The 23123-nt window shown below is 41.5% G+C and overlaps 1 protein-coding gene across 15 annotated transcripts in view; it reads right to left on the bottom strand.

Annotated features, from left to right (window-relative positions):
* The window catches only part of JAK1 (Janus kinase 1), a 231278-nt gene that overhangs the window by 117380 nt on the left and 90775 nt on the right, over window positions 1-23123 (bottom strand). For 6 of the 15 annotated variants that reach the window (XM_072730703.1, XM_072730716.1, XM_072730708.1 and 3 more), the window contains one exon: window positions 20254-20458. The exons of 7 other annotated variants lie outside the window; for them this stretch is intronic. The gene's annotated coding sequence lies outside the window, so the exon portion shown is untranslated. Of the gene's footprint in view, window positions 1-6946; window positions 7026-7283; window positions 7438-7667; window positions 7857-20253; window positions 20459-23123 lie in introns of those variants that run through there. 2 more of the 15 variants (XM_072730717.1, XM_072730702.1) reach the window with 2 other exon arrangements.

Genomic DNA, 23123 nt, shown 5'->3' with positions numbered 1-23123 from the left:
CATATAATACATGATTTACAGATAATTGTTAAATAAAGGAATAAGCATGAAAACATGAAAGCATTTTTATCTCAGCCGGTTTGTGTATCTCCCGTAGCCTACTTCCTAAATGCACATCAAGGGGGCTTACAATTTACATTCCAGCCAGTTGGCTTTCTCTATCCTCCCCCTTCTCCTTCTAACCAACCTGGGCAAATGGTCATTCTAAACAAGTGAAAAGATGGGATTCTTCAGAGATAACACCATATATCAAATGATTTTTTCCAATTAGAAAACTAATACATGGTTATTAGCAGATCTGCCTATTTTTGCAGAATGGCTTTAACTGAACACAACAAAAACAAAAACAGCCAGAATATTAAATTTAGGCATTGCGCATCTAACTTCTTTAATTCTGTTTTGTGCATCTGCTCTAAAATGGGTCTGCAGGTATACAATAAAAGATTCATTGCATCTCTTTATTATGTAATTATACAAATCACATCTGGTGCCTCCCTGCATGTGATCTTGTTAAATAACAAAATTTTTCACTGGGAAAATATACATTTGGCAGATTGTTTTCTTCTTGATTTTTTTAACTTTGTCTTTTCTCTTACCATAAATAAAAGATTTTAAACTCTACTAATTGAAAAAAATTGCTATGAATTACAGCCTTGCTACAGCTTGAGCAAATTAACTGTGTAAATAAGTCTGCAGATATAATTGCGCTTAATTGAATGAACTGTTGTCAGTTCTAATAGCTGTGAGCCCTTTAAATCACTATTAAAAACAAGAGTTGCATTAATTACAAATTGTTCTTACCTATTTCCACCTGATACATACATTCAAACATAGCTGAGTTACCCAACGTACTTGAATATGATAAACCTAAAATTTTATTTTAAATACCTACAGGTCAGCTTACTCATCATTTGAACTGGACTTCCCTTCCACAAATACAAATTAGGGAGTTTTACAGTTTTATCCTTCTCAAATGGAAAGAAAAGGAAAAAATGCAGCTAACTTCTTTGCTATCAAAGAACATGGGATAAAAAGAGCACCTTTCCAACCACCTGACACTGTTGTTCTTGAGACTATAAATGCATCATAAACATCACTGAGAAGGAACTAAAGGCATATTTAAAATATGAACAGGAGGAAGGGCCAACTTTCTGTACAATTTATATTTTGAGCGAACTTTGCTTTTGGAAAGCACATATATGGAAATAGAAACTGATAAAACAGTATTCAGGAGAAACTGAACACATATTTCAGAGTTCCTTTAAACTCTTATAATTGCTTAAATAACAAAACTCCCTAACGCATCATCTGACTTAGAAGATTTTTAACTTCCACACAACTCTGAGGACACCATTTTACAAACGGGTATGCCTGTGTTTCTGCCACTTCCTAAGTAAACTGAATTAGTGAAAGCAACACAGAACCTTTATAAGGACTTTCCCAGAAAGTCTAATACATTCCTACCAAATTATATACCTTGCATGATCTTTAAAGTTAAATTAAAGGCATCTTTGTGTCTCATTTTTCCCTAAAAATACAGCAGAACCTAATGTATTATCACCTTTGGTGCTGTCTACATAATAAACTCCTCTAGATTTGAGAAACTACTTTAAGTGCCTAAACTTTTTTAATTTAACCATTTCTAATTGTAGCCTTTCTGATACAGAATGTATCAGTTACTGTTTTATATTTAGTGGATCACACTTTCCTACCATCTTAAAGCATTCTGAATACAATTTGAGCTCTTTGTTTTTAACCCGAAGTACATTCACCAATAAAAATTAAAATAATCAAGCCAACAAATTTTTAGCTTATACCATGTGCCTGGCACCATTCCAAAATCCCCAGGCATAGTCATTCAATCCTCAAAACAGTCTTATAGGTCAGTACCATCTTTAATTTTATTGATAAGTAAACACACTGAAGTTGCCCACATTATCCCAGCTAAGATCAAAACAAGTAGCCTGCCTCCTGTGTCTCCAAAAATACAGATTATGAAAAACAAGGCTAAAACATAGGTTTCCTACCTCAAGGTGTAAACAAGTTAACCTGATTTAGTCTTTCCCAGCTGGGTTCAAGTTAGTCTGGCCTTTTTCACAGAGAGCCACAGCTCCTCCTCCTAGCCTGCAGAGGCAGTCTCCTCTCACTCCTAAGTAACCCTTTCCCAGAAGAGTTAAAGCAAACTCCTGTGAGCAAAGATTCATCACTGGCTTCTCATTCTGCAGAAAACCTCTTATTGAGCTTGTCCTGTTGCAATCCTGACAGCATCTTCTTACTCCACCCCTATCCATCACTTGTACACCTCCCAACAGCCCAACCCTAAAGCTCCCCTTTTCTGCTAGAGACCAGACCTATCTATCTCGCCCTTTCCATTAGGCTCCACAACTCGACCTCTTCTTAATGGCTTGGTCATCATTAGCAACGCCAATTACCATATTGTGTTGTGACGGGGACAACTCCAACTCGCTAGGATATTTACAATGGCATTTGCCCCTCCACTAAATGGCACCACCCAGACTATTTCACTTTTTTAAGTTATGGTTCTGCTTTTCATTCTGCTTCTCACTCACTTCCAAAATAAAAATTAACACTGCTTGTCTCAGAGAATATGCCTTCTTGTATTCATCCTCTTAACAACAAATATCGTTTATGTTTGTTAATCTCCTCTTGACTTGAAAACCACTTAGGTTGACTGTCAACAAACGCTTTATAAATTACAAGCAAATCAAAATAGGTTTTCCTCCACTACAAGGAAAGCACATATGGATTCCATGACTTCTACAGTGGCTCTAAACATTTCCTGCTTCCTAGCAATCTTCTGGATAGTTGATAGGTGGTGAGTAAGTAAGATATTTTCTGTGATGTGGGGAGAGGAAAAGATAACAGTCAACTAAAGCTGACCCTTTCAGTGTTCCACAGTTGTTCCACTTGCTAATGATGTTAGTGCTTGAACTCAAGAACTATGAATGGTTCCCCATTCATTCAACACAGGCCACAGTCCCTGACCTCACACTGCTCAGACTTGTGGACAGAGTCTCAGTCTTCACAATCTGGCCCCATCCTGCATGCCCAGCTTCACCTCCTGCTGCTGCCTCCCAGTTTTCTACTCTAATCAGAGTGGCTGCCTCCTAATTTGTCACCCACACTATGTACCTGCCCACCTTTGTGCCTCTGTTTATGCTCTCTCTGCTTCAGTTCCCTTCCCACCCCTAGACAAGAGAACTCCTACTCACTCAAGGCCCAATTTTAGTGAAACCTCTTCAAAAACAGCAGCGGGCAGGGCTTCCAGCAAGGTTTAGCTTTCCTCGGGTCCCAGCAATCTTAGTTCCAACCTCTACTATAGCATCACCCACACTGTGTTACAGTTTACATACAGCAGGCTTATTTCATATAAATTATCTTATCCATCTGCCAGAAATTGGTAGGTACTGAAGAGATGTTTGTTTCTACAGGTAATTAATCTGTTAACATTAAAAAATGGGGGACTTCTCAGTCCTCAGACTTTAAAGGAGTGCCATGAAGGTTCCTAGGAAACAATCTACATTCACAAAGTAGGACTGACTCTTCTGCATGTGTAAAATCTACAACTGAGAAACCCTGAATGAACAGTTCCAAAGTTCTTCCACCTGACTGTAAATTCTGTAAGGACAAGGATTTTTGCATGTTTTGTTCTGCTTATTCACTCCCTGAGATTCATAGCAGGAACTCAACAAGTATTTAACTGAACGAATAAAGGAATGAACAAAGTGTTGAGTGAATATTACTGCTAAGTAAACTCAGTTACCACAGATTAAAAATATCCCAACAAAGATCAGCTCTGTCTTTTGGCTAGAGTAGACTTAAAGAAATTTTCATTTTTTTCTTCTAAAGCAGGTCTTGCCTCAGGACTGGGCAATTTATTCACAGAGCACCAAGGAAAAATGTGTGCCCAGTGCCAGCTGCTAAGAATCACAGATCATAAAACCTTAGAAGTAAACATATCATGGAAATGAACTTAATGTTTTATGCTTTCTTGTTGCCTCAAACGGCCAAAAAAAACTGGTGCACTTCAGAGGGAAGAATTCTCATAGGAAGTAGTTTCCTGCCCCTGAAACCCGCTCATTTCAACATGGCAGCTGTTTAAAAGCGCATGTTACCATAGGGTTTTTGAGACAGGAAGCAATAGTGGCACACCTAGCTGAGTACAGGGGAGAGCAAGAGGTAGAGAGGAAACAACATGCCGAATGAGAACATGGCTTGGAGGTTAGCCCACAAAGTATAAAAACAATGAACCAATCTCTCTAATGATATTTCTCCTATGACATACCTGTACATGGTAATTATCAAAAAAGAGAAAATGAAAGGCATAGAAACAAATAATACCTTCTCTGGTCACCAGCTGCTCCCCCTTTTCCCATCATTATCTCTTCTTCCAATTTTAAGGACTCATAGAAAAGAAATAGGTAAGAACTTGATTGTCTTTAAACAGGAAAGGGAGTACACCATGGATGACTTTTCTACTTTCCTCGATTTTCTGATTTTTCTACTGTGAGTGTTCCCTCTTCTTATACTGAGAAAATAATTCTTATGTTTAAAGAAACTATAGAGCTGAAAAGTTTATGTTCTAATAAGAAAACTACATAAGTCTTTTACCCCCCAAAAATAGTAACAAAGAACTCAATAATACCAAACCATCCAATCTTTTCACTCAATAACCTTGACCTCTTTGCTCCTCAACTACTGGTATATCTAACAGTTTATTTATTTAAAATATCATGTTTTCGGGACGCCTGGGTGGCTCAGCAGTTGAGCGTCTGTCTTTGGCCCAGAGCCTGATCCTGGAGTCCCGGGATGGAGTCCCACCGTCGGGCTCCTTGCATGGAGCCTGCTTCTCCCTCTGCCTGTGTCTCTGCTTCTCTCTGTCTCTCTTGTGAATAAATAAATAAAATCTTAAAAAATATCATTTTTATGATATTTTATATATATATATACTTTGTCACTGAGTTAATTAACCAATTCCTCAATTTTTCCTAATGTGGAAATGAACAAGAAAAATTTCCTTGTACAAATATTCACATCTCAGATGATAAATTTTCTAAAAGTATATTATCTCATTAGAACAAATTTAGGAAATACATAATAAAAATATATACAATATGTGTGTGTTTAGGGAGAGAAACACTTAAAGGAGTTAGAAAACACAGATCTTGGTCTCTGCTAATAAACCTTATTAACTCAGTTATACATTAGCGTTTCTTCTATAGAAGTGAATATAAATCTACACATGTCCTCAGTACTTGCTTCAGCTGGGTCTCTGTCCAAATATATATATGACCTAAAGCTATTCAGAAGAAGCTGATTGATAACTTTAAAACAGTACTACAATTTGTGGTCTGCACTTGAAACCACTAGTGTTTGTGAACTCAGAATGTAAACTGACAGACCTAACAATCTGACTTAAAAGCACTCAATTTAAGTTTCTTCATGCCGTTTAATCCGAGTGTCTGTTCTTGCAAAAGCACCTCCACTCTCAAAACTCCTTATTTTTACTATCTCTTTAACAAATGCCTGAGTTAAAAAAATTTTTGCAACCTAATTCACCTTATTACCTTAATCTGTAAAGGGTGGATACCAAATGACCAGAAAGATAATCACAAGTAGAGCATTAACCAAACTGATAGTAAGACTGCTTAAATTATAGCAAATTGAAATGTAGTTATCTTTTGTAAAATGTTTGAATTATTTTATCTATATATGTATAATTTATTTATCCTCCTTCTATCATCACTTCCCAATGGTTATAATTAGCATACTGTGGAATGGAAAATCAATGTGGAGTGTCACAATTCTCAGATTTAAAAATAAACTTTTGCATCTATTTAGGAAAATTAAGATACAGTGAAAGTGCTTAGTAAATATGATATGTAGAATTAAGAAGAGGATGTAAAAAAAAAGAAGAAGAAGAGGATGTGATTGCTCCTATTCATCATGTCCACAATCGTTAGGTATGATTATTTACGCCTTTAAACTGGACCTATATATACACAGGACACAATTTCTCCATAATACACAGCACATTGTTCCCCAAGTGTCTGGTATCCTCATTGTCTCCATTAACCTTCACCACAAAGTACAAAAGAACACATTGATCCTTCAGCGAGAATGATTCCCTGGTCGTAGGAAACATCAGAGTCACCAAAAGCAAAAGCGAGAAACAGCACAAAATGGGGTTTTGGAAAGGGAGCTGAACAGATATTTAATCGATATAAAATGCTCGTCTTAAAAAAAGATTTTGCACTGTGTAAACGCCCATCCGTTTGAATCCTTTTCTTAAAAATCTGCCAACAAAGAACTCCATGATCATATCGAATTGTTCCTGCATTCTACTCATCGCTTTCCTACCTGAAAGAAGCAATGACAATCTTAACACCACTGTGAACTCCTGCCACTGAGAGAAAAACCCTATGACTCGTGTTAAAAAAAAAAAAAAAAAAAAAAGTTAATAGCATGTATTCAACCGGGGGCAGAAGACAGCTCACAGCCACATATGAAAAGAAGTGGCAGGGTCCTCTTCCGAACCGGCACACAGGAATTCACAGAGAACATACAATCGTTTTTAAAAGGCGAACACCTAAATAAATAAATAAATAATAATAATAATAATAATAATAATAATAAAAGGCGAACACCTGCCAATCTGGTCTCCCTAAAGAAGTCCCTTGGTAGACAGATATCCAAGGAGCAGGCATCCCTGGAACCTTGGGATGTGACTGTGGGGGGGGGGGGGGGGGGGTACCAGCCCTGCTACAGCGATGTCTCCCTTGGATGCTTGGCGACCACGTCCAGAGGGGGTCTGAAGAGTAAGACAGAAGGGACGGCCAGAGACCGGCCCCGTTTTCAGGCCCATTACAGCAGGGCTCGCACTTCCCCCGGGGGGGGGGGGGGGGGGCTCTCGCTCTCACCGTACCTCTTCCCGGGCCCTCCCGCCCGGGGTGCATCTCTCGCCCTTCTCGCGGGCTGTCGAGGGCCAGGGGTCTCGGAAGAACCTAAAAGGGGAGGGGGGCGTCTCCTGAGTCCGCAAACGCGCCCCCCCCCCGTCTTAGCCCCAAACACGGCCCCACATCCCAGAAACTTTCCCTCGCCGAGCTCGCAAAGGAGGAAAACGACGAAGCCCCTCAGCCTCGGTGTGGAGGCCAGAGAGGAAACCTCCTCCCCGCCCCCCGCCCCCCGCCCCCTCCAACCACGGCAGTTCAGCCCGAGAGCCGGCGGTCAAGTTCTCGGGGCACGAGCGAGGCCCGTCAGACCTCAAGCCCGCGCCTGCATCTCGGGGTGGTATAAACAGGATGTCAGCGCGCTCCAGGCTTGTTTATGAAAACTTGACGTGCGCTCTGGGGGGAGGGGGCGGCGAGCCCTGACCTTCCCTCCGCCACCCCGGCGTGCGGCCCCCGGCCCCCGCCCCCCGCCGCCCGCCGCCCAGCAGCCGGCCGGCTCCGCTCGGCTGGAAATCCCCCGCGTCCCCGCCCGCGCCCACACGCCCCCGCCCCCGCCCCCCCGGCCAGCGCCGCGCTCGCCGAGCGCCGGGGGTGCGCGGCGGGGCGAGCCGGGAGCACGGCCGCGCCGCCCGCCGGCGCCGGACTCCGCGCCCCTCGCTCGGCCGGCCGCGGCCGCCTCCCCTCCGTGACACTCACCACTTCCGCGTGCGCCCGGGCCGGGCAGCGGCGCTCCGGGTCGCCGCGCAGCTCCGGCCGCCCGCCCGCCCGCTCGCTCGGCAGCCAGCCCCGCAGGGCCCCGGCGTTGCGCGCGCCCGCGGGCTGAGGAGGGGGCGCGGGACCGGCGACCGGGGCTGGGGCTGGGGCGCGGGCCCGCGCGGTCTGCGGCTGCTGGCTACTCCGCCGCCGCCGCGGCCTGCGCTCCGCGACGCTCCCGCCCCGCCCCGCCCCGCCCCGCCGCTGGCTCCGCCCCCCAGGCCGGGGCCGGCCCCGCCCCGCGTGACGTCACGAGCGGCGGTCCAGGAAAGAGGGGGCGGCGGCGGCCGCGGTGGAGGCTCGAGCTCTGCAGCCGCGCGGCGCCCCGCGCCCCCGAGCTGCCCCCTCTCCGTCCGCAGCTGGCTTCGCTCCTTCACTCCCCTTTTTTTTTTTTTTTTTACCGTGTTTTCTGCAAACACCATTCTAGAAACGAGAGGTCGGCCCGGGCAGATAGTAAAACTGCCGTCAGGTTTGGGCTACAGGTGGACCCCCGCCACAGGTTCCCGCGCCGGGATGCCCTCATCACAGTCCTAACCCCTTGTCCGAGAGACTAACAGGGCAGCTGGGCGGCCCTGGACTCCCCGGAACTTAAGATCAAGTAAGTCTTATCTGACATAGGCAAATCTCTTCACATCCAACGCATTCCGTATTTAAAGAGCTCTTTTAAGTTTAAAAAGAAACTTAACGCTTGTTGATACCTAATGTATTCAGCGCTTTTCATTTTTTTAAAAATAATCTCTCGAAGTAGCCATTATTTTATCTATGACAAAACAAACTGAGGCTTATGAATCTTAAGGTCACACTACAGCCAGGATTCTGATCCTTGTAGGATTCTACAGCCAAATCTTGACAATTTTACTTCCGAGGTATCTCTAGTCCTTTTGCCTCTCCGTTCCAACCACGGGATCCAAGTTCCCCACATCTCTTTACCTGAAGGACCACAAGCACCTCTCCAGTTCAGGTTCTGCATCACTCCAGCTTCCAATTAATTTTCCACAGTGAGCTTTTAAAAGTTCAAATCTGTTGCATTCTTGAGCTTGAAACACTCCAGTGTCCTCCCCCTGAAAATCTGCCTAGGTGTGGTCAGGCTTCTGTAGCTCACTGTGGAAGGAGGCTGCCTCATATGCCCTGATTTGGCTAATCCAGCTGGAGGGTTTCTGATAACTTGAGGGATAATTTACCTCCTCCAGAGCAAAAAGTGCTGGTGTGGAACCTGGTGAGTGAGGAGAGCATTTGATTTTAGGGTTCTGGATTTTAGGTCTGGCTCCCACCGTTAGTCACTTGGGATACCCGAAATAATTTACAGTTTACTCATAAAAGTTGAGGAGCAGACTAAAAAATCTCCAGTGTGCCTTCTGGAAGGATGTAGAAGAATTCACAGAGAAAACAGGAGAATCAAGCAGGGAAGGTCCCGGCCCAGTTGCCTCCATAAACACTTATGGAGTGTTTATGTTCACGGGCTACTTCACTTGCCACTCAGAGCTATTGGCATCATATTCTTCACCTGTTAAATTATAGTAATACTGGGCACCTGGGTGGCTCAGTCGTTGAGCCTCCGCCTGCAGCTCAGGTCTTGATCCCAAGGTCCTGGGATGAGTCCTGCATTGGGCTCCCTGCAGGGAGCCTGCTTCTCCTTCTGCCTGGGTCTCTGCCTCTCTCCCTGTGTCTCTCATGAATAAATAAATAATTTTTTAATTGGGATAATATCTTCCTCATTGGGATTATGCTGAAGGCGAACAAAGATCATGCAGGCCTGGGTGGCCCACATGGTGGGCTTGGTAAATCACTTTTATTGAGCTGGGTCTTAGAGTAACAGGTTGGGCATGAATGAATGGAGATGGAAACATGAAAGAGCCACGTTTCGGGAAAGGCAAAGAATAAAGATAAAGTCAGGACAGCAGCAATGACCCCATCCTACTCAAGAATGAATCTGACTGCTATATAAAAGGAATCAGAAGGGCCTTGGTTGAGTGTATTTCCCTGTATGAGGCATTACACTAAATGCCGAAGATTCTGGGGAAAGACCCAGTTCCTGACCTCTGATGCTCACACATTGGAGTAGAATAACAGGTGACAGATCAGTGTGATTCATGCTCTGATAAAAACTGATCCTAGAGGATAATTACCCAATCTAGCCTGAGGAAATTAGGAAGGAAAGAAGAAACTACAAAGGAACAGATTAATCACAGGAACCCAGGCAGGGATCATGGCATATTCAGACAGTAATACATATATGTTGTGTGGCTGGCAAATAAGATGGGAGTTATGCACACATCTTGTCTGAAAGACGTAGTGTGTGTTCTCGAGGTCTTTAAGCGGGTTTGTATTTTACAAGAATCCCCCTAGGGCAGGGTTTCTCAATCTCAGCACTATTGCCATTTGGGGCCAGAAAATTCTTTGTTATGGGATGCTTCCTGTGTATTGCAAGATGCTTAGCAGCATCTCTATCCTTTAACCACTAGATGCCAGTAGCAATCCCCCTTGCTTTTCCTGCACGCCCCCCAACCGCCCCCCCCCCACCTCCTGGCCCAATTATGACAATCAAAAATGTCCTCAGACATTGCCAGATGTCTTCTGGGGGACAAAAATCATCCCTATTGAGAATCACTAAGGTAAAGGTAAGGTGGAGGATGGATCTGTAGCATTATAGAGCTGCAGGCTACAAGTGATAACATCAATATTTAAAGCAGTGGACTAGGGAGAGATAAACATGAAAGTTTCAAAAGCCTTAGTTAGTAGAAGAGACTGCCTGGTAACTGGTTTAGATGTGGGCGCTGAAGCAAAAGGAAGAGCCTCACGTGACCGAAATTTTCCAAATTAGTTGACAAATTGACTAAGAACAACCAGCCACTAGCTAAATTGGATAAGGAATTCAATTTTATCTTTGAGAATAGAAAAAGTTTGGATAGTCATCCTATAAGAAACATACGAGAGAGAACAGTATGAAAGGACTACATATATTTCCTTCTAATATGTAACATGAAACCTGAAATCCTGCTACAAATATTCATCTAAATTGAACTAAACCAAATGCAATGAAGTAGAAACCTCTTATCAGGAAATTTTCAAAAAACAACCCCATCCAGCAATCATTCACATGGGTTTCCCATGGAAATCTTCATCAAAAAAAGTGTTTGCGGGAAGCCCACGTGGCTCAGTGGTTTAGCACCGCCTTTAGCCCAGGGTGTGATCCTGGAGACCCAGGATCGAGTCCCGCGTCGGGCTCTCTGCATGGAGCCTGCTTCTCCCTCTGCCTGTGTCTCTGCCTCTCTCTCTCTGTCTCTCATGAATAAATAAATAAAATATTTTTTTAAAAAACTGTTTGCTGACCAATCTATTTCTCTGGAAAAGATTAGATTACGATGGGAAAATAGATTCAAACAATAAGGTTTGCCTTAACAAGTTGTACTAAACAAAACTAAAATACCATTGTACAGATCATGAAATTTAATGGTTAAAACTTGGCAACAAGAGAAAAGAAAAAAATCACTGTAATTTTGTAACCCTGATATAAATGTTTACCATATTATGTATTTTCTTCCAGTTATTTTTTTCACTATGAATATTTTTAATTTAAGTATAATCATGGTATCCATGAAATTTTATAAATTGTTCCTTAAATTTGTTTAATTTATGAGCATCTTTCATGTTCTACAAAAGTCTTTATAACTAACAAATTTCTTCATGCAAATAACAAATAATAATTAAATATATACTATTTAGGCAATTATCTTAGGAGAGATTCACAGAAATGGAATTATTGAGTTAAATAGACTGCATTTTTTAGATTTCTGGTTCACAGATTCATATTGGCAAGTCACTTTCCAGGAAGTTTCCAAAAGTTTACACTGCCCTGAAAAGTGTACAAAATGTCAGGTTCTGCAACAGTGAACATTATTTTTTTTAGGTTTTTTAATTTTTTATTTATTTGAGAGAGTGAGCAGGAGAGAGAGCATGAGCAGGGGCAGAGAGAAAGGGAAAAGCAGGCTCCCCTGCTCAGCAGGGCTCAATCCCAGGACTGCAAGATTATGACCTGAGTTAAAGGCACACACAACCAACTGAGCTACCCAGGTGCCCCAAACATTATCATTTTTAAAATGATTACATCTTTAGGGCACCTGGCTGGCTCAGTTGGTAGAGCATGCAACTCTTGATATTGGAGTTATGAGTTTGAACCCTACATTGGGTGGAGCCTACTTAAAATTAAAAAATTAATTAAAAAATAAAATTATTTACATTTAAAATTTTTTCAATGTATTTTTGCTTTAATTTTGAATTTCTATGATTATTAGAGAGATTAATAATTTTCCATGTGCTTTCTCACTAATTTCTATTTTTCATTTTCCTTTTAATTTATCAATGGGTGTTCATGGAGTACATAGGGGGAATTCTGTTTTCATTCTTTCCTGCTACCTACTGGAGTCATAGTATCTTCCAGCAGTTTGTAATAACAATATCTTTAATAAAGATAGCAATATTTTTCTGTCATCCTTCTGATCTGTATTTTTCCAACATACTATTTGCTCTAAAAGATTATGCTCAGAAAAATTTTCCATTTTCTTACAGTCAAGTATGTTACTGTTGTGGGTTTATTATTATTTTTTTTGCATTGTGATTTCCTCTGTGAGTCTTTAAGAAGTCATTCTCTCTCCTTAAGTTAGACAAATGAATATAATGAATATTTGTTGAGTACCAAATTTTGTGCAGGCATTATTCTGCACTGTAAATATAACAGTGAAACAAGACAGAGAAGGTTCCTAACTGGAGAGGATAGCTGAAAATAAAACAAATGAGTCAATAATTAGAATGATGACAGAGAGTGATATATGCTAAGGGGGAAAAAAGATTTAAGAGACTGAATGAGGGAGGATGACATAAATGTTTATTCTACATCATTCTAGGTTTTATACAGCTCAATGCTTTAAATATCCAATATTTAAACCATCTGAATTTTCAGTGGATACTCCAAAGTGTCTGAAGTGCTATTTTTTAAAATCAAGACTGTCATTTATATTGAAAATATACTATTCAATAAATGCTCTTTATTTAACAATCCCTTTCCCTCATCCTACCCTTGGAAGGAAGGAAGGAAGGAAGGAAGGAAGGAAGGAAGGAAGGAAGGAGAAAGAAAGAAAGAAAGAAAGAAAGAAAGAAAGAAAGAAAGAAAAAAGAGCAAAAGAAAATGTTAAATCTTTTACCTCTAAACTAAATTTAGACAGTAATGGGACAGTTACCTATGTGGTCTCTAATCCATGAAATTAGGGCAGCCTGGGTGGCTCAGTGGTTTAGTGCCCCCTTCAGTTCAGGGGGTGATCCTGGAGATCCAGGATCGAGTCCCACATTGGGTTTTCTGTGTGGAGCCTGCTTCCCCCTCTGCCTGTGCCTCTGCCTCTGTGTGTGTGTGTGTGTGTGTGTGTGTGTGTCTCATGAGTAAATAAATAACTAAAAATAATAATAAATTAGTCTCCTTTACTTTCAGGTTATATGATAATTGTGTACCTAACTTTATAAGAAACAGATCAATGACTTTCCAAAGTAGCAGTCTCTTTCTGTATGCCCACCAGTGTCGTATAAAATCTTCAGTGGCTCCTTATCTTTATCACACTTGGTATTACCAGTCTCTTTGTAATTCTATCAAATCCAGTGGGTTTGAAATAATCATTTGTGTTGTCCCAATGAATAATGAATGGTGCTGAGAATTTTTCATGTGCTTCTTTGCCATGTGAATGAGTATCTTCTATTTTTGAAGTGTCTAGTCGTTCCTCCTTTTTTTAATCAGTTTTTTATCTTCTTATTATATCACTTTAAGAATGACTTATATATGATATATTATGAATGATAAATGTCTTTCATTATTGGTATGTTTAATAGATAGTAATATGAACAGTGTGCCTTTTTGTTTTAATATATTGAGTGCATTTCAAACAAGTCTTAATTTTGATTATCCTGCTTATCAATTTTTAAAAGTTTTTGATGTATGCTATTTGTGTCATATTTAGGAAATCTCTGCCTAATCCAGGATAATAGATATGTTCACCCATTTTCTTCTAGAAAATTTGTATCTTTAGTTCTCACTTTAAGTTCTATGATTCACTTGACATTTAAAACTTTTTTGTATAATCTCTGAATTTTTAGTACATGGATAATCAATTGTTCCAATAAAATGTATTAAAAAGAAAAAAAGAATTAGTCCCCTTCTAAGATGAGAAAATTATACTTACAGGAGAGAGATCCTTTCCTATTGCCTAATACCATGAAAGCAGTAGGCCATCGATAATACTGATGACAGACTGAAAGTAAGAAAAAAGAGTCTGATTACGTGTAATGGGGAAGCAAAAGGAATGTACATTATTTTTTGCCTGGAAGGAATCATGAATGACATATAGTAAAAGTTCAGTAGATATTTGCTAAAAGTATCATTCAGAGAAAGAAAAAAGATGAAAGCAATTGAATCATATGTATGATTGTGAATGCCCACTTTAAAACTTTTTTGGACTAAAATTATTGAGGGAATACTGTCCAGAGCTTAGATGCTTCTATAATGCATTTTTTAAAGATTTTATTTATTTATTCATGAGAAATACAGAGAGAGGGAGAGGCAGGCTCCATGCAGGGAGCCCGACGTGGGACCCTGATCCCTGGGCCAAAGGCAGTGCTAAACTGCTGAGCCACTCAGGCTGCCCTTCTATCATGCATTTGATGACAGTATCAGTACTACCTTAAAATTATTGCTTGAGGGACATCTGCGTGTCCCAATGGTTGAGTGGCTCAGCGGTTGAGTGTCTGCCTTCCACTCAGGGTGTGTTTCCAGAATCCTAGGATGGAGTCCCACATCAGGCTCCCTGCAGGGAGCCTGCTTCTCCCTCTGCCTATGTCTCTGCCTCTCTCCGTATGTCTCTCACGAATAAATAAATAAAATCTTTTTAAAAAATTATTTCTTGGGATATACCTTGATGTAATTTGGAGAACTTTCTCAGCTCACTCCTTCCTTACAGACTTCAACTCTCTTAAAATGTCAACTCTGCTCTTTACCCAGCTGTCCCATAGCTGAGTAGTAAAGGTGACTTTGGAGTAATACAGACCTAAGTTTGAATTTCAGCTCAGCTCTACCAGTTACTAGCTGTATACCCCAGGCAAGTTCCTAAATTAATCCTCAGTTTCCTCATATGTAAAATTGGAATAATAGGACCCAGCCCATTTACCCTAATAAATGATTATGAAGATTGACTAAGAAGGCATATACAAACTCACTGTTTCACCTACATTATGGTGCATGGACTGCACTTAATTAACCAGTCACTAACTGGGGAGCATACATAAGTTTAGGTCCTTCAAGAAAGAAGTAAGACAGGATTAGATAAGCAAGAGATTTATTGGGGAAATGCCTATAGAGGGAGAGAAGGCAAGAGAAGGTGAGGGAAGCCTCCAGACCATGTTGCAGCTCCAATATCTATGGAAGAAAAGAGGGGGAATGGGAGGAAGGAATAGAAAGAGCACATTTCCAGGAAAACCTCAGTAAGCCACTGAGAAGTCCTCAAGCCAAAGTGGCCACCACTCACTGGAACTGGCCTGCCTTAGTATGCTTGCATGCTCAGTCATTGGCATTGGAAGTCCAGTCCCTGCACAAACCTAGTAATGGATGCAGACAGGAAATAGCTGAACTTTCATTAGTCATGCTCCCTTCAAGGAGGAGATTGGAGCCGTGCACTTTCATGGCAGCTGCATTGAAAGTGAACTGCACTGCACTGCTCAGGTCCACTTCTATAGCAGGTTCAGGGAGCAGAACTTCCATAGGTTTGTGGACCTGTCTTTCTGCAGGGAAATTTAGAAAAGATGGTTAATGAGGCAGACTATGGCCAGGTCACCACCATTGGTCTCAGAGCCATAGCTGGTTCACATCCTCTCCTTCTGTCCATTCTTTTTGGTTTTTTGTTTTTTCTTCCGTTCATTCTAAATTCCTCTCGTGCTTATCTATTACTTTGGCAGGTTCTGGTGGTTTACCTGTTGAAGTGACCCAAATCTTCATTCCCTAGGAGTCTGAGCCCTTTGCAGTCACACCCTTCTCAGGCTGGGATTGCTATACGCTTCCAGTCACAGTTCCAATGGGGTAACTGAGTGCCAGGAGAGGCCCCTGTGTTCTCCTGGGTTCCACTCATGTTCCTCCCTAGCTGCGTTTGTAAAAGGTACTCCTCCTGCTGATGAGGATGGATTCTCCCTGCTATGATGATGACCCTTTTTCCCCTGCTGGTCTCTGGAGACAAGGAATCCAAAGGGCCACAGCAACAGCTATAATTTAGAATGTGGACAAAGTTCCCCAGTGAGTCATTAGGAGTGATGGTAAATGGCACCACTCCTGCTCCAATTCCTTGGTTCCTAGGTGTGGACACACTGTCATACAAAGGTCTCTGATGTAAAGCCTATCTTACAGGAAGACAATTGGTCTCTCAGTTGCCTCTGATCTGTCATTTCAGATGTGCCTTTCCAAGGCCTCTCAGCACTCTATGAGGTCCACTGCTCTAGATGGTGGTGTCATATATAATGTATGCGACCAGGGGACCATGTGATCACAGGCCCTCTGATTTTTAGATTTTATGTAGTACCTTCATTGTCTACATATTTGCCCTTTGGGATACTATGAACTGTTAACCCTCCCCTGTATCTCTGCAGACCAAGACCCTGTGGCTGCCACTTTGTCTCTACTGGTTATTATAGTACTGTGGCCTCATGGATTCTGGTAGTTCAGCACTTCCAATTGGCCTCTCTCTGTTCCTTAGGAGGAGCTCCAACATGTCCATGGCTATTAAGGAGTCCAGCTCCAGGTCCACTCTCCTACTTCAAGCCCAGACCATCAGAAGTGACTCCTTGGTGATATGGACAGCTTTCTCTGCAGTGCATTCTAAATGGTCTTGGTGAATTGTATGTCGTTTGAGCCTCTCATGAAACATAATCCTCTTGGGGCTTCTGGCCTTACATAGTATTTCCACTCTAGCACGACCCTTCCCTCCACTTCTTAAACCCTCCTCTGCCTTCTGTCAGGCATCTGCACTTCACTCAGCTTTGGCCATTACTTCTTCCAGGCTTCAAACAGCCATCCCATGTATTCTGGGGTGAGTTTGCCTCATCCTCTCAGGTCCTTGCCAGGGTGTTAAACATGTGTCTTTAGAAAAAGAAAAAAGGGATCCCTGGGTGGCTCAGCAGTTTAGCACCTGCCTTCAGCCCAGGGTGTGATCCTGGAGACTGGGGATCGAGTCCCACATCAGGCTCCCTGCATGGAGCCTGCTTCTCCCTCTGCCTGTGTCTCTGCCTCTCTCTCTCTGTGTCTCTCATGAATAAATAAATAAAATCTTTTTTAAACATTAAAATATAAAAATAAAAAAAGAAGAAGAAAGCAAAGAAAAAGAAAAAAAAAGGCCCTTAGGTCTGAGATCCAGATAGTTATACTTTTTTGGGCAAGGTTACTTATCACTTATATAACTGATCATGTTTCTCCTGTTGATTGTTAGGAAGCTCAGAATCAAATTTTAGTCTTATGTATTTGCTTTTTTCTTAAAGACTTATTTATTTATTTTAGAGAGAGAGTGAGAGAGCCTGCAGAGTAGAGAGGGTCAGGTAGAGGGGAAGGAGAGAATCTCAAGCAGATTCAGCGTGGAGCTAGACAGGGCTCATCTCATAACCCTGAGATCACGACCTGAGCTGAAACCAAGAGTCAGGCATTCAACCGACTGAGCCACCCATGGGCCATTTAACTGACTGAACCACCCATGGGTCATATATATTTTATATAGGAATTATATACCTTACATACCATCTTCAAAACAGCTTCATCTTTCTTCTCACTTCACACTGACTCCTTCAATTGCATTTATTCAACCCACTATCCATCCATCACTGTGCTAAGTACATATATATTATCTCATGCTATCTTGGCCTCCCCTACTGTGAGATCTCGGTCAAGAGACCAAATTTCTAGGAGCTTTAATTTCTTCCTCACCTGTAAGTGAGGAAAATCATAATGTCCACTTGATAGGGTTAGCATAAGGATGAATAATCATAATTAGTAACATTAGTTAGAAGACACTCAAGTTTTTTTACTAAAAAAGTCAGATATCTGATATAAGATATCAATGTAGTAATTTCTGAAAAGATGAACATCCATTTATTATAAGAACACTCAATATACAGAGCAGAGTATTACTAATCTTATTTATTATGGCTTAATCTAACTGAAGGCTTTTGTGGTTCATGTAATTAACAGCACTATAACAGAATCAATAAAACTATTATAATTAATATTTATACAGAATTGTTCATTTATGGGAGATATATATACATAGGATAAGTGAGAGGATAGCCCCATTGGAAGGCAGTGAACTCAAGGATTCTTTACTTCAAAATCTATTCAGTTTTACAGGAATATCAGATTGCTTTGGACTGACTTACTAGCTTTAATAATGAGGCTTATTCTACACCAGGGACTTAGTATACTGCATTAATAATGAAAGCACTATTCTGACAGCCAAGCTTAGAGCCTGGAAAGGCCACTGTACCAGAAAGCATGGGACCTGAATGCTCAGTGAGCTCTGTGACAGGCCAAGAAAACATAAGGCAGTCTGTTTAACCTCTCTGAGCTTGTACTTCTCCTGGGTTAGAGCACATGATTTTTATGATGTCTGTCAGCATCAAAATTCTGTGCATCTTTATTTTTTAACCTCATAGTATCCATGTAAAAGTGATTGGCCAATAAATCATATTTGGGTTTTGAGTGGAAAGCCTAAATTACATACTTAAAAGCAATAGGAAAATAAAGCTTAACAAGAACTAGATTTCATTTCTCCCCAAGTTCTAATTTTCTATTATTCTGGCAGGAGATTGGTATCTAGGACTCATAGATTCTCAGAGGTCTGTGGCACCCAACAATTTAACTCAATTCAACAATATTTTATTCAGTACCAGTATATGCCAAGTACATACTAAATTTTGAAGTTTCTGAGAATATGATGCAAGAAACACACAATAAGTAACAATCAACTGAACAACTATGTGTATAGAATAGTATACTCAGCCCTTAGCAAGAGTGGTCATCAGAGACTGCTTTTTAGAAGAAAAGGCAAAACATCCACCCTAAAAATAAATGATCAAGTGTTAAGTGGCTGACACAGAAGGGTAATGGCATAAGATTTCAGAGATAGGAAACATCACCGAAAATCCAGGTAAATTAAAAAAAAAAAAAATCCAGATAAACTTCCTGGAGGGTGAAATGTGAATTGAACCTTGAATGTTACCAAAAAACAAAGAGATGGGAAAGTGATAAGCCTATTTAGATGGTATTTATATCCTTCCCAGAACTTTTAGGATTAGGTTTATTTTTATGTGTGAAATATATCTGTGTGTGTTGTCTTTACTCAATTTTACATACCATAACAGCAGAAACCACACAGAATATTTATATGATTCAGCACAACAGATATTTACAGGGTGCCTACTCTATGTCAAGTACTGTACGGGGTATGTGTTGGTGGGGGGGGAAAGGTGAAGAAGGAAAGAAAAAGAAATCAGAGATACAACTTGTGTCAGCTGAGGCCCCTTTGGCTCACAAAGATCTGGGTAAACTTGGTTTGAATCCCCAACCCTTAACACTGGCCTGTGGAAGTATACAGCCCTTTCCAGAGCTGGATGATACTCAAAGGGACACTTCCACTTCCTCACATCTAATATTTTCTGCACAATGAAACCTTGCCCCTTCCTGGTTTTCCCACCAAAGGCACTCACACAAAGCAACCTGACTTTGATGGTCATTGCTGGAGATGTAGGGAATGGCAGGGAGGAATCACAGCTCAGCTATGCTGCTAGCTGCTCTCTCTCTCTCTTTGCCCTCTGCCCTCCCTCCTCTCTTTCCCACACTCTCCATCCCAGATTACCCCCAAAATTGCACAGCACCCACAGCAACTGGACCTTCCTCTAACATCCATATCCTCAAGTCATGACATTCTGCCTCAAGCTCTGCGACCAATTTGGTTATACCCAATTTTCCAAACCTCGGTGCTTCTAGCCCCAAGTGGAATTTTGGCTCCAGCTCTTAAGAGACAGTGATATTCTCTCCACCTTGTTACAAAGAGATAAGTACACTGGTTACTCTAAGAGAAACCGAAAGTGCTATGGGGGGACAGAGCAGGAGAGAAGGCAGGATGGGGGTCATGATGCGTTCCTTGACCCTTTCCAACTGGTCTCTCCCACACACACACATTCATACAGTGTGTACTACAACCATCAGTCTTGGGAAATCTGTGTCTGCTGCCTTCTATTGCTATTTCTCATTCCATCTGTCCCTGTGTCATGTCTCTGACCAGATATTCTGTGGCTCCAACACAGCATCATTTCTATTTCCTCACCCAAAATTCTCTTGAGTCATGAGCCTCCCTGACTGGTCTGGGAACTGTATAATTTGCCTAGCTTCACAATACCTTCCCCAAAATTCCCCCCAGAATATCATATAGCAGGAATTTGTTTCAATTAAAATAAATTTACATACCTGTAAAAATGCAGTAAGTATGTAACCAATTTGCTTGAGTTGGCTGGAGCTGTCCATTCATGTTACACCGAGGAGGAGCTGGAAAGAACTAACCTATACTGACGTATTCCAGGGGCCCACCATCTGCTGCAATTCTCACAATCATCTTTTCAGGTGAGATCAGGTGATCTGCCAAAGGTCACACTTCAAGAGTAGGCACTAGAATCTTAACACAGGAATATCTGGCATCAAAGCTCCTGCTCTTTTCACTACACCACATCTCTAAAATAATAATGCTCCTTTAAGGACATTCAAATCCTCGTTATTAAAAAGAAGAGCAGGGGTACCTGGGTGGCTCAGTGGTTGAGCTTCTGCCTTTGGCTCAGGCCATGATCCCGGAATCCGGGATCGAGTCCCACATCAGGCTCCCTGCATGGAGCCTGCTTCTCCCTCTGCTTGTGTCTCTGCCTTTCTCTCTGTGTGTCTCCATGAATAAATAAATAAAATCTTTAAAAAAAAAAAAAGAGCAGTTGTTTGTGTCTTTTTTTTTAAGATTTTTAAATTAATTTACTTGGGAGAAAGAGCACAGAGGGAGAGGGAACTGAGCAGAGAGCCCGATGTGGGGCTCAATCCCAGGACCCTGGGATCATGACCTGAGGAGCAGATAGACACTTAACCAACTGAGCCATCTAGGCACCCTGAAGGGCAGTTGTTTGATAGGATACAAACTAAAGACCATCCCAATGTTAGAGAGTCTTGAGTAGTAGAAAGAAAATTGACTCCATGACCTTGAACAAGTGGCTTTACCTTCCTGAGCTTCAGGTCACTCATTTGTACACACAATTTTACAGAGTTGATATCAACACTAAATTAAATTATATATGTACATATTTAATATATAGTTAACTTAATATATAAGTCTAACACTGTCTGGCAAGAAGGGTTAAATAGAATTCCTGCTTCCTTTTACAGAATGTAAAATGGGAGTTGACAGTTCTGACCTTCAGTTTAGTTGGACAGGTGTTTTTAATTGGGTTAACACATTACATTATTGGGGAGGGGCATTAACTGACTTATACATGAGCAGACTAATCATTAATTCAACATCACCCCAGAAACAACCACAGTCTTGGAGGTAAGTTGACCCTGCCATCATCATATGAAGCCCTCCTCCACAATAACCATGACTGTCTCCTAAACGAGGTGTTTTCAGATTGTTGCTATCAGCCCATGTAGGAGGTAAGAGGGTTTAAGGTATGAACATTTTAAAAATGTGGGGAAGTTTCAGAGGCTGGTTTTGGGAGATGGATCCACTCTCCCTAATCCCTCAACTACACCAAGTCCTACTGGCTTTTGTTTCTAGGAGCACAGTCTTGGCTGAGAATCAGAACTAGGTCTTAGCTCTGCCTCTTCCTAGTTTTAAGACTTTGAGGTTTAAATCCCGGTTTTCTCATCTCTAAAATGCAGATGATGAGGTTTTCTGTCTTCTAAGGTTGTTGTGAAGATTAAGTTAAATAATGAATTAAAAAAAAATAATGAATTCAAAGCACTGAGTACAGTATCTGGCACATTGTAAGCCCTAAAAAAGCTAGTTATTATTTTATTACATGGACCAGAGCCTTGAAGTCCTAAGATGCAGGGCAGTAGAAGAGGAAAGGAAACAGCCTCCCTGTGGCTGGAGGATCAAGTTCAGCATCACAGTAGAGCATACAAAGCCCATCATAATCTGGCCCCAAACCTCTGCTTTACCCTTTGGTTACCTGCACACACCCTGCAAAAATCTTCTTAGCTCCCTGAGGCAAGTAAGATCCATCCTTTAGTTTCACAGAGCACTTCACATGTACTTTTGTACTTTTTCTTACTATACCTTATTCCCACTATTCATTTGCATATCTATCTCCACTTTACCCAACCCCATCCCAGGCTGTGAATACAGACACTAGAGCCATATAGCATCTTTGTATTTGCAGCCACAGGCATCTGTAAGTCTTGGATGGATGGATGGATGGATGGATGGATGGATGGATGGATGGATAAGGAATATGGGGACAACACAGTGATTTGGTCAAGAGATTAAGACCTGGTACCCAGGAGACAGGGTACCAGACAGGGTAGTCTTTGTTTGCTTCATAGATTTTCTTAAACCCAGGTTTGAGCACAGGTATAGAGGACATGACGTTTGCAGAGTCATTTGCCTAATGGAGCTGGTTGGGCAATCTGTGTGTGTCTTTTAGGAAAGCAGGACTGGCTGGTGGCTCCTGGCAGGGCCAATATCAAGCAGAACACTTTAGCAACCAGGAAGCCAAGGCAGGATGATGTCTCTAAGTTTTCCTGCTGTCTTCAAGGTTAAACAGTTAGGAGCAACATGTCCTTCCAGGTGTGGTCAGCTGCCAGCAGGGCAAATAGACTTGTGGGCAAGGACCATCGTCCCTGTGATTATGTTCACTGTAAACAATGATGCAAGATCTAAAGAGGGAAAGTGGGTATGAAATGTGATTCCCACAGAGGATAGACCATCTGAGGATAACATTTCAAAATACCTAGAATATAAAATATTTTAGAACATAAGGCAATATAGAGGGAGGTTATACACCTTGATTTTTCAGGAATCATCCTTTTTTCATTTTATTTTTTTCTTGTTGTTAAAGGCAACTGAAAATTATATTTATTCATTGATCACTTATGTACTTCATACTTTATTTTTTAAAAAGTGATGTGCTGGAGTCAGCCTGGCACATGAGAACAGGCTGTGTGCATGTCTCCTTGACTCCATATTAGATGATTTCACATTGGCACCTTAAAATCAGTCACTGCAGTAGTCACGCTACGGAAATTGGCAAGCACTACCAATCAAGGTTTCCCACTTCCACATCCTCTGAGAGCTAGTTGTT

Source organism: Vulpes vulpes, chromosome 12 (genome assembly GCF_048418805.1).
Source record: "Vulpes vulpes isolate BD-2025 chromosome 12, VulVul3, whole genome shotgun sequence".
Classification (NCBI taxonomy): domain Eukaryota; kingdom Metazoa; phylum Chordata; class Mammalia; order Carnivora; family Canidae; genus Vulpes; species Vulpes vulpes.
The sequence above is the reverse complement of the archived record's forward strand: the minus strand, read 5'-3'. Positions and strand labels throughout refer to the sequence as shown.